This window comes from Bos taurus, chromosome 11, assembly GCF_002263795.3.
Source record: "Bos taurus isolate L1 Dominette 01449 registration number 42190680 breed Hereford chromosome 11, ARS-UCD2.0, whole genome shotgun sequence".
Taxonomy (NCBI): Eukaryota; Metazoa; Chordata; class Mammalia; order Artiodactyla; family Bovidae; genus Bos; species Bos taurus.
The window spans coordinates 5,767,721-5,779,918 of record NC_037338.1 but is presented as its reverse complement, the minus strand read 5'-3'; the positions used below and the strand labels follow the sequence as shown (position 1 = coordinate 5,779,918).

General features: G+C 48.2%; 1 protein-coding gene across 5 annotated transcripts in view; it reads right to left on the bottom strand.

Moving 5' to 3' along the window:
- The window catches only part of NPAS2 (neuronal PAS domain protein 2), a 198,905-nt gene extending 190,912 nt beyond the window's left edge, over positions 1-7,993 (bottom strand). For 3 of the 5 annotated variants that reach the window (XM_059891469.1, XM_024999126.2, XM_024999127.2), the window contains exon 1: positions 7,836-7,914. The gene's annotated coding sequence lies outside the window, so the exon portion shown is untranslated. 5 annotated transcript variants of the gene reach the window in all.
- Positions 7,994-12,198: the final 4,205 nt, after the last annotated feature.

The following is a 12,198-nucleotide window of genomic DNA, read 5'->3' as shown; positions in this document are numbered from 1 at the left end:
AAGAACTTCCACGTGTACAAGCTGGATTTAGAAAAGGTAGAGGAACCAAAAATCAAATTGCCAAAATCCGCTGGATCACAGAAAAAGCAAGAGAATTCCAGGAAAACATCTGCTTCATTGACTACACTAAAGCCTTTGACTGTGTGGATCACAAGAAACTGTGGAAAATTCTTAAAGAGATGGGAATACCAGACCATCTTACCTGCCTCCTGAGAAACCTGTATGCGTGTCAAGAATCAACAGTTAGAACTGGAGATGGAAGAACAGACTGGTTCAAAATTTTGCAAGGAGTATAACAAGGCTGTATATTGTCACCCTGTTTATTTAAACTTATATGCAGAGTATATCAGGTGAAATGGATGAAGCACAGCTGGAATCAAGGTTGCTGGGAGAAACATCAATAACCTCAGATATGCAGATGACACCACACTTACGGCAGAAAGCAAAGAGGAACTAAAGCGCCTCTTGATGAAGGTGAAAAAGGAGAGTGAAAAAGCTGGCTTAAAATCCAACATTCAAAAAATGAAGATCATGGCATCTGGTCCCATCACTTCATGGCAAAAAGATGGAGAAACAATGGAAACAGTTAGAGACTTTATTTTCTTGGGCTCAAAAATCACTGCAGTTAGTGACTGTGGCCATGAAATTAAAAGAAGATGCTTGCTCCTTGGAAGAGAAGCTATGACAAACTAGACAGCATATTAAAAAGCAGCGATATCACTTTGTGGACAAAGGTCTGTATAGTCAAAGCTATAGTTTTTCCAGTATTCATGCATGGATGTGAGAGTTGAACCATAATGAAGGCTGAACACTGAAGAATTGATGCTTTCAAACTGTGGTGCTGGAGAAGACTCTTGAGAGTCCCTTGGACTGCAAGGAGATCAACTCAGTCAATCCTAAAGAAATCAACCCTGAATATTCACTGAAAGGACTGATGTTGAAGCTGAAACTCCAATACTTTGGCCACCTGATGCAAAGAGCTGACTCACTGGAAAAAAACCCTGATGCTGGGAAAGATTGAGGGCAGGAGAAGAAGGGGATGACAGAGGATGAGATGGTTGGATGGCATCGCTGACTCAATGGATATGAGTTTGAGCAAACTCCAGCAGATGATGAAAGACAGGGAAGCTTGGCGTGCTGCAGTTTTGGGGATCAAGAAGAGTTGGACATGACTGAGTGACTGAACAATAAGAAATAAAGAATGATAAATGTTTAACAATAGGGAATGGGTTAAATCAATTATGTGTCAGCCATACCTCTGAGTGCAACTATGTAACCTTTAAAAAGAATAAAGTAGATATAAAAAAAATGACCCCCCAAATCTCATGACACACACACACATCACTAAATAAAATGTGCAAAATGAATAATGTTAGTTTGAAAAGAAAATGTACATACATGGTATACACGTAAATGCAGTGAAAATGAGTAGCAGATTACACCCGCATGGTTAGCAACAATCAACTCTCCAACAGGGAGGAGAGCTGAGGGATGGGTCAGTTGGGATGATTCTGGTTACAACTAGCAAAAAAATCCAACTTGACCTCCTTTAAGAGGTTAGGAAGGTCCCAAATCAGAGCTTCCTCTTGGGTAATTCAGGGGCACTGTAGAGGCCCCATTCTTCACCTTTGCATTCTTTGGCAGGTCAGCTGGGACCTGGCCCAGCCCATTCTGTTGGCTGACAGCTGCCCCACTTACAGGCATTGTGTCCAGAAGAAAAAAAGTGGCTGGTTCCTCCTACATCTCTTTTTAAGAGTCAGGAAAGCCGCCCACTAAGTTACCCTCCTGTTTGATTGATCAGGAGGGCCACCTGTTCACCCTAAACCAATCACTGGGGTTGCAGGCCCACCAGCAGTTCCTCAGCCAATCAGGATTTACCCCTGAGACATGTGGAGGAGAGTGGACCCCTGAACAAAATCAAGTTTCTACGAGGCAAAAAAAAAAAAAAAAAAAACCGCTGGACAATAAAGAAGGCAGAGTGTGGAAGAATTGATGCTTTGGACCTGTGGTGCTGGAGAAGACTCTTGAGAGTCCCTTAAAAGGCAAGGAGATCAAACCAGACAGTTTTAAAGGAAATCAACCCTCAATACTCATTGGAAGGACGGATGATGAAGCTGAAGCTCCAATACTTTGGCCACCTGATGCAAACAGCTGACTCACTGGAAAAGACCCTGATGCTGGGAAAGACTGAAGGCAGAAGGAGAAGAGGGCAACAGAGAGTGAGATGGTTGGATGGCATCACTGACTCAATGGACAGGAACTTGGGCAAACTACAGGAGATGGTGAGGGACAAGGAAGCCCTGCATGCTGCAGTCCATGGGGTCAAGAAGAGTCGGACACGACTTGGTGACTGAACAACATTAGTACGGCCAGAGGGTGAAGGGGATCTTTTTACTAGAATTGGTTCTGGATTGTGTGAAATTTTTATAAGATTATATCATTTTTTTAATTTAACATTAAAAAAAATGTTTAAGCACAGAAAAAAGAATGAAGGGTAATACACCTTGAGACTGTGGGTAATCTCCATTTTCTTCAATCTTTTCTGTACTTGCCAAAAAATAAGTATACATTTAAAACAGAAAAATAATAACATTTGCAGTGTTCTCCAGTTCTCAATATTATGAGTCTCACAGGGTACAGAGATTCCTCCTGAGATTGCCCTGTGTGGGTTTTAGTTCAGAGGAGGCTGGAAGGATCACTCAGGTGGGTTCAGTCACCTGCTTTCCTTTAGTGGGGCTTGTATCCACGGGAAGCCTGGACGGTTTTCAGTGACCTGGGACATAATCCCCCATGGTTTCATCAAAGCATCAACACCCACAGAGTTGGAACCCTGGGTCCCGCCTCTGCTCTGGTTTCCATTTTAAGTATTCCCTGACACTTCCCCTGTTATCATACCCCCTTCATGGCCTTGGTTCAATCACTAGTCCTTCCCTCATACACATCACAGGGCCACAAACCCGTTGCCATTCTCTTGCACTTGGTTTTCAAGGTTTATTTTGGCGGAGCAGGAGTGGGAATGGGAGCAGAGAAGTGTCCTTTGTAAGTAGTAAGCAGAACTCACAAACATACACGCGAGAGCAATAGTGGTGGAGGCATTTTGAGGGCTGCCCAGTTTGCATGCTAAGTCACTTCGGATGCGTCCAACTCTTTGCAACTCCATGGACTGTAGCCCTCCAGGCTCCTCCATCCATGGGACTCTCCAGGCTCTAAGAATACTGGAATGGGTTGCCATTTCCTCCTCCAGGGGATCTTCCTGACCCAGGGATCGAACCTGCGCCTCTTACATCTCTTGTACTGGCAGGCAGGTTCTTTACCATTCGTGCCAACTGGGAAATCCAGATGACTTCCCCTAAAGTCAGGGTGAAGGAGACTTCTGCCTTGGAACATCTGCCTTCCCCAGAAGTCAGGAGGAAGTAATCAGCTCAGAGCATGAAGTATAATGTGCTGGGTGGCGAATTCCCACTCACGCTGCACTGCCTTCAGGGAACTCCCACTAAACTGAAGAGGGCCGATGGATGGCTCTGACCCTTAAAAGGGCCCAGAAAGGGACACACCAATGCCCTTCCCTCTGAAACATATTGTTAAGGTGTGCCTGGTTACCACCAACACCAGTCAGTCTTGATCAACAGAACCTACAGGGTGAGTACCGGGAACAGCCTCAGGTAAATACATTGCTAGAAGGGTACCAGCAGGGCTCACCAGAAGCCAGGGTCCTGCAGAAGAGTGGAGAAGTGGGTGCTACTCATCATCCCATTTTGCATCCATTACCTTGCACGGCTGCCCGCGCTCCAGCCCCGGGCCGGGTTCTCTCCTGCCAGCCCTGGGTTTGCTGATTAACCAAATGGAATCTCTAGTTGGTGAACTATGTGCAAAAGTATTTTTAGGAACCTCTTCTTCCTCCATGCCTAAAAGCCTCTCCTCTCCCATCAGCAGTAATAAAAGCAACCCCGCAACCCACTCCAGTATCCTTGCCTGGAAAATCCCATGGATGGAGGATCTAACAGGCTACAGTCCAGGGGGTCACAGAGAGTCAGACGTGACTGAGTGACTAACACACACTTTTCTGTTATTCTGATGTGTCTCCTTCACTGGTCATCCTACCTACCTTGATGAGGTAAGCGTTATTCCCACTATTCTTCTAACTAGGACACTGAGGCTCAGGAAGATTAAAGAAAAAGTTGCCCCAAGTCACACAGTAGCTGAGCAGGAAGGCTATCCCAGATCTGTCTGATTTCAGTATCTGCATTTTATTTCCTGGCGAGTCACAGAGCTTCTCATTCAAAGAAAACTAGAGGTCAAGGGTGGCCAGCGTGGGAGCCCTACCAGAAAAAACCTCTTTCCTGGGCCCCTGTCAGGCCACCACCACACTGAAGAGGAGTGTCCCGGAGCCTCAGTTCAGTCTAGAAAGACTCTCTCTTTCTCATTGCGTCAGTTCCTGGAGGCCAGGGAGGACCCATGTTCTTTCTTTTTCTATCACCTGGTCCATCTATGCAGTAGATGCTACACCGGCTGAATTGGGTTGACAACATTCCAGAACCTTCTAGAGTGCCATAGTTTCGGGAGCATGTGGGAGCTTTTAAGAAATGCAGGCTCTCAGGTTCCAACCTAGACCTGCTGAGTCAGCACCTGCCCTTCACAAGGTCCCCAGACAATCAATGCTACTCTACACTGTAAAGTTTGACATACCATCTTCTGCACCCTCCTTTTAATACATTTTTGTTTTGCTTTGTTTCACATCAACATAGAAGATTAAACTCTGGTTTCTATTCTGAACCATCTTATGGAAAACCACACATTGTCTTATGACCCACAGAAGTTCAAGTGATCTCTGAGGGAACTTCCCCTAAGAGATTGCTTACAATGCCAAGTGGTCCCCAACCTCAAAGAATTCAGTGAGAAACAGTAGTGCCTTAAAGACTGCATTAAAAACATGCCCCCTTTAAACATATGTTCACATTTAATAAGTGTTTATTTAGTGCTCTAAGGTGCTATTAATCATCTTCAGATTTAAACTAGAATTACTCAGAGTTAAGTACCCCATTAGCATTCAGCAATTTCTACCCTTTGGATAACTGTCATCCACAAGTCAGCTTGTTTCCTACACCTACTTATTATTGAGCATCAGTGATGAACAAGGCCTCCTAGGGGTGAGATGCTAGATGGAATATGAACGTGGTCTCCTATCTTTGCTACACATAAGAGTAAAGATCAGGAACCTGCTAGTCAAACACTTCTGTAAGCAAGTAACGTGTATCTTTGCCACTACTTAGATGCAAAATTCCATCAGATGCTTCTTTAATGCAGCCAATTAGACCGTGGCCGTAAGAAAGCCAAGAATACGGTGTTACTGGGCTATTTTCAACACCTCACAATCTGACCTCTCTTGGGAAAGAAATGCCTCTCTGTGCCTGAGATCAGGCAAGGGACAGTCAGTGCTCGGATCACCATGGAAAAGCCGACTTTTCATGGAAAGGATAAAATATATGCTTGTTTTAAAAATCAAGAAAAAGGACTTAGCCCTCTAGAAGCTTAAGGTTCAAAAGCCAGACTTCTGAAAAATGACCATATATAGGTATATGGAGGACCACATAAAGGACCATATAAAGATATAAAGAGCATATGCATGCATTGTTATTTTAATCTGAAAGAAATCACTAATTTTGAATGTGTAACCTAAAAACTAGTAGCAGTACTAACAGCCAGCTATAAAGATTACCAAGAGTTAAAAAAGACTGTTCCAAAAAATAAGATGAATTCAACTTCATCATGACATATAACAGATGATATGTGTCATTTTACACTATTTTTATTAGTTTGTTTATCATTTTCATTATTACATAGCCAGAAATAGTAAAAAGGGCCCAAACTCTTAACAAGAATCAAATAAGCTTAAAACAATTGTTATTTTCTACAGAAAGATGAATTCTTGAGCCACCATCTGAACACTCACTTCCAATCAGGGAATTTTTTTTTCAACATGCTAATTAGTGATGCCTCACTTGGTTCTTTTCTGGGCATGTTTAACTCTTTGGGAGGTAACATTTTATTTGTAACATATTTCCTCTAGAATATATTCCCTTCTCTGGCCTCCATGGGAGTCACTATGGGGAGCACTGAGAATCAAACTAATTTTACATCTGCTGCAGTGGGACAGATCAGCAAATAAATATATGCATCGATTTCCAAGGAGAAAATGGCTAAAAGCAGTGTATTTACAATTCCTCTAAGCCACACTTCGCATCTCTCTAAGAGACGGAAGACGATTATTGAAAGCCTTTGCTGCGTACACTTTATTTTTAACTAAATCTTTAAGTAGACTGCTGAGAAATGCCAATACTTCTACCAGTCCTGCTTTAGCTGTGCAATCAAACAGATCTTTTGCTTTTGCAAAATAGTGATCCAAGCCTGAATAGCTATTTTAAACATCATATTTATTGCAGTTATTTTAAAATACATTTCGGGGTTAATTTTTGGCAAACTTCTCCTTTAAGAAATCTTCTGGACAGAAAGCCAGAGTTAAACTTGCCCTTGAATTTTGAACTTGCACCTCCCAAGGAAGAACAATTAAAACTTGCTGTGTTTTTAATGCACCTCATAATGAGTTGGTCAGTTCACTGATCAGGGACTGAGTTAGTTTGTGTCTCCTAGACAGAGGGATGGACAGAGCTCAACCCTGCCAGGAACTGCCTTAGAACTAATTAACTGCAAAGTCCAAACGGGGAAAACCCTCCTATTAAGGAAAAAAATGGTTCCGGTCCTAAATGATCAATTATGACCAGTTCGTCTCTGCTAATTAAATTAATTTAATAACTACTCCATATTTTGCCGTAAAGAAATAGGCCAATCAATATAATGAATCAAAGGAGTAGGCATTAAAGACCAAACTCACCGAGTTCTCTCTTTCCAGACCCCTTCTGAACACCTGTTGAACCCAGGGGCTTTCAACTTTGCGAACTAAAGCCTCCTGGATACAACCGTGGCAGCTTTTAGACTTTCTGGAAGTGCGTGTGTATTTTTAAGGTTTCCATCTTGCTTAATCAACAGAGCTGGTTACTAATTATTTATGAATCATGGGGCTGAAAACAAACTTTCTTACCTTAAGCAGTTAAGGAGTGGCAGATAGAGAAGAGGGGTTTGTTTTTAATTTGGCCTTTTCGTACACCTCCCTACCCCCAGGTTACCCGCTCCGTGCGGATCTCTGGAAAGGTCAAAGGTAAGCCTCCTTCCTCGGCTCGTGGGAGGGAGCACACCTCCCAACAAAACAACGCGCTGGCATCCAACCTGGGGAGCAAGGCGGCGAGCAGGGCCGGGCTATGCGTGTCCAGGGTGCAGGCTCGGCACCCATTATGGCCCGGAACCAATTCCAATCTAGGGACCCGTTGAGATCGTGGGCCCGGGGCGCGCATGCCACCCTTTCCGGGGGTCCCCGGCGCCCCACGCTCTGGAGAGCGCGCGATGGGGCTCAGGGAAACCTCTGGGCGACCTTCGAGGCTGCTACCAGGGCACGGCCTCCACCCATCCCGACGGTACTCTCTGAGCACCCCGGATCGGGGTGTCTCATCCTCTGCCTCCTACGGCGAGACGCACACGGACACTACCCGCCCGGCCGCCGCCGCGATCCCGCAGGACGCGATGTTCCCGCTGCAGGACCAGGGGCTGGGGGTGGGGACCCAACCGCCCTGCGCCCCAGGCCCCCGGCGAAGCGCAGTCCCGGGCCGGGGCGTCCCTCCCCGCTCCGTGCGTCCACCGCGCCGGCAGGCAGGTGATCAAGTCCCACGAACCTGCGCGCGCGCCCTCCCATCCGGGGGCCCCGCGTCCCGGGGCTCGGCCCTTACCTCGGAGCGGGCCGGGGCGGCCCCGCGGGGCCGGGCGCGGGCTGGGCCCGGGAGACGCGCCTCCCGCCGCCGCTGGGAGCCGAGGCGGCGAGCGGGCGCGGCGAGCTCCTCCCGGGCGGCGGCGGGAGGCGCTGCTCTCGCTGCTACCGCCGCCGCCGCGGCTGCGGGTCTCAAAGCTACGCCGCCGCCGTGCGTCTCTAGGCTCCTGCGGGAGGCCGGCTGCTCGCGCGGCAAACTCTTCCGCACGCAGAGCCGGCGGGGAGAGGAGCCGCCGCCGCCGCCGCCGCCGCCGCCGCCACCGCCGCTGCCGCCGCCGCCGCCTCTTCCTCCTCCCCCGCCCTCCTCCCGCCTCCTCTCGGTCCTCCTCCTCCTCCTCCTCCTTCCCTGCGCTCCTGCGGCCGCAGCCGGCCGGGTCTCTCCTGGCCGCAAGCCGGGCCCTGGCCGCGACCCAGCCTGGGACCAGCACCCTGCGCTCCCTACGAGCAGATGGACCCCTGGACCCACCTCCCACCCCCCAGCTTCCCTGAGCGGCGGAGACACCCGCGCCCAAGGCCTCCACCGCAGGGCGGCTGCCGGGGACGCGCGGCATGGTCCGGCCGAGGGTGCGGGGCGGGGACGGGGTGTGCTTAGAGGGGAACTGTCCGAAGGAGAGGCCGTGGAGGTCCCGTTCAAGTTGTCAGTGGGGGTGGCGGGGAATCGCCCTCCCCTGCGCGCTGCCACCCCGCTGTCCAGTGCGTTGGGGGGCCAGCGCGCCACCGCGGCCCCCAACACGCCGTCCTCGTGGGGCAGCCCTGCGCGCAGACCACTGCGCTTTCCCGGAGAGCTGCGGGCGGGGATCAGGGAGACGCAGGCGAGCGCAGAGGACCGCGGCGCCTGCTGGGGAGGAACGATCACTGTTTCTTCCGAAGCGAACGTAGCCGGTCCGGAAAATGGGTCAAGGATGGAAAGGAGCCCCTCCTATAGGGCTTGGGGGCCGCGGCCAGGAGCGCGCACCCGGAGCTCCAAGCTGCGGCTCCCTCCCCTCCCCCGCTGCCCTCCTCTCCTTTTGCACCAGTGCAGGAAATGTTCCACTGACCTACATATTTTTCCAAACATACGTGACCTTTTTTTTTTTTTTCCCCTCTGTGGGAGGAGACAGGCGAGAATCCAAAAAAAAAAAAAGAAGAAGCTGGAGCAGTGCGCGCGAGAAAACAAGGAGGCATTCAGCAAGGCTCCCGCAAACAGCGAACACAGACACGTGCGCATAAACAGTCCGGGGAGCCCGAAGCTGCTGTTGCAACCTCTGCGGGGCTCCGAGACAGAGTCGGGTGGGAAAGAAAGACCACGCGCCCCGGGGCCCGGAACGGTGTCCCGGCTCCTCTAGACTCACGAACCCCTGTCCATCCTAGGCGCCAGGGAAGAAGCCCCAAAGAGGCGATAGGTTCCCCATCCCCGCATGGTCACCCCCGGGACATCACAGAGGCATGTTGCCTGGCGCAGCGCTCGGCGCCCAGCTGCCTTTTTCAGATGTCCCCGGGTCCTTTGTACAATTAGAGGAAAGTGCCCCCCCCCCCAGTCCTGTCCCATCACACTATCTTCCCAGGCCTCTCAGAACATCAGATGGGCCCCCCCCACTCGGTTCCAGGGCCCTGGCTTTATTTTCTCCGAGCTCAAGACAAACCCTCTCCAGCGCAGACCCGACCCACAGCGCCTTATTTGGGCATGCAACTCGGCACTGTCAATTAGATCAAAACGTTCACACAGACCTCCCTTTTCCCCCCTGTAAAGTAGGTCATTCTCTTTATTTCCCACTTGCATTATTTTTGTCTAATTCTCTTCCTGAAAAATAATCAGCCCTCAGGAGCTTTGCGCATCCTGAGAAGCTGTTATTCTTAGGCTTGTAGGGCTTTTCAAGAAGGAGAAGGAGGCATTTGGCACGTTTAGGTTTTGAAGTCCCTCCCTTTCCAAAAGGAGAACATTTGAAAACTTTATGTTGCTTTGTTTTTCTACCCCCTCCCTTTCCTTCGGGCAAGTAGGTTTCACCCTGCCCTTACTGTGAGGCTATGACTAATATCTACTAAAGGATAAAGTTCTATGCTCTTAACCGGATTTAATGCAGAATTTAAAGTCACCTCCCTTCCTTTCTTGCTTTGAAAGAGATTTCAGCTCCCTCCTCCTTCTCCCTTTTGGGAACCCGCTGAACCATCTTTAAATGATCTTTTAGAAAACAAATGATCTACAGAAATAATCCAGCAGGCGCAGCTGCCCCACTGTGCAGCAGGTATTTTTGCTAGGGTCTGTTTTCACCTGTTGCCTGGTAGGATCTCCCATTAAATGTGTGGCTCCTGCCTTCTGATCATGGAGATGTTGTGTATGTCGTTGTACTCACTCCAGATGCCATCCTGTCTCCTAGTGTTAATTCCACCTGTCTGAGCATAAAAGGGAGTGGATCTGCAGCAGAGAACCCAGTCAGGACCCAAGCAGAGTTGAAGAGGGACATTTTCCTCCTGTTCATTCTCTGCACTTGGCAGTTCAGTTCCTTTAACTGGCATTTGTTGAAGGCTTCTCATGAATCAGGCTGGGCCTGTCCTGTGAGCAATGGAGGGAAACTTGACAGCTGTTTATGTCTGTACAAGAAGGGTTTACAATGTGGAGGCAGGGATAAAGAGGAGGCCAATAGGGTGAGTGCCACAAGACCTAGTGACCTGCGTTTAAGAGAGGGAATAAGGATGGGCTTCCTGGAGGAAGTGACATTGCTGTTAGGATTTTTCATCAGCCAGATAACAAAGTCACATTGGCTCAATCTGTGCATTATTCCAAATGTACAGCCTAGAGCAAAAGAAATTATTGCAAAACCACATTGTCAATTTGGGGAAATTCTCAAGTCTCAGATGGTTCGTCCTTTAAAAGAACATGGATTTATTAATGAATGAATGTTGCAGTGATACATCCAGGAACCCCAGCTAGTTTTCAAAGAATGACTATTTATGGGTGGGAGGGAGAGGAAATGATTCATTCTAGTTGGTTATATCAATCTTTAAAGGTAGCAGAGAAACTATCTGAAGTTTTTGCAGTCTAATCAGATATTCTTTTCTCTCATAGAAGTTGTGGCATATCCTGATTAAAAATATTTAGCTGGTTAAATTCTCAAAATATATACAGTAGAAGTATCTGTATATGGTGCTATGCACAGGTGAGAACATGTGGATGATTACAAGAGTTACAGTACTAGCTCAAATCTGGGACCGATATTAGTGTATGCAGTTGTGCGTGTGTGCTCAGCCGTGTCTGACTCTTTGCGACCCCATGGAGCCTGCCAGGCTCCTATTTCCTTGGGATTCTTCAGGCAAGAATATTGGAGTGGGTTGCCATTCCCTTCTGCAGGGGATCTTCCCAACCCAGGGCTTGAACCCATGTCTCCTGTGTCTCCTACATTGGCAGGTGGGGTTCTTTACCAGAAGCACCACCCCCTAGACATATAAAGTCAGTAAGTTAAACTCACACTTCAGGAGAAACACCAAGTACAGTGTTCCATGCTAGATGATATCATCACATTTTTGGGGACTAATTGTAAGATAGAGGGGCCTTAAAAAAATTTTTTTTAATGAATGCCCAGAAGCTGTTTTATGGATTTACATCTCTGAGTAGTAGTTTTCACTTAAAATTTAAAAAGAGAAAACACAATTCTATGCATCACTGAGTAGAATAATGTGCTAGGGAAGAAGATTTTTACAACTGAGGCAGAAGGGGAAGTTGGGTCAGAATGAGGATGAAGAAGAGACCTCAGAGCCCATAACTGGAAATCAAATACTCAAAGGCCAGGGCTGATGAGAACCCAGAGAAGAAGGATTCAAGAATGTCCACCTGCATTTGAAATGCCAAGGTTAGAATGTGAATGCCTTGTTTCTGCAGAAGCTTCATAGCGAGAGCAAAGTGCTGGGTGGGATTCAGGCACTGCAGTAGGCTCAACCTGAGGATGCTCCCAGGAAAGAATCCAGGCCTTGTGCAACTTGCCTGGGAGAGTGAGGACTGGACTTGGCATTGCTGCCCGTTAGATCATGTGGCTGGCAAACCAAAGAACGAAGTAAGATTTCCTTACAAAGCTGGCGTGGCGGGCCCAGGGAGAAATCTGGGCTGGCGGAGTCTGGAGGTGACAAAGCCTCAAAGCCTCAGCTAATCCCTGCTAGTTGACTGCAGTGCTTCCAAGGACCACAGGAGGAAATGGTATGTGTGAGTGCGTGCAAACACCACACACACACACATCCTCCGGAAAAAGAGGTGGGAAGACTGTTGATAATATGGGCACTTGAAAATAATCTTTGCTTATAGTTAAGCACCCCAAGAAGTCCCTTCACATACATAGTCTCAAAGTTTGATTTTGCAT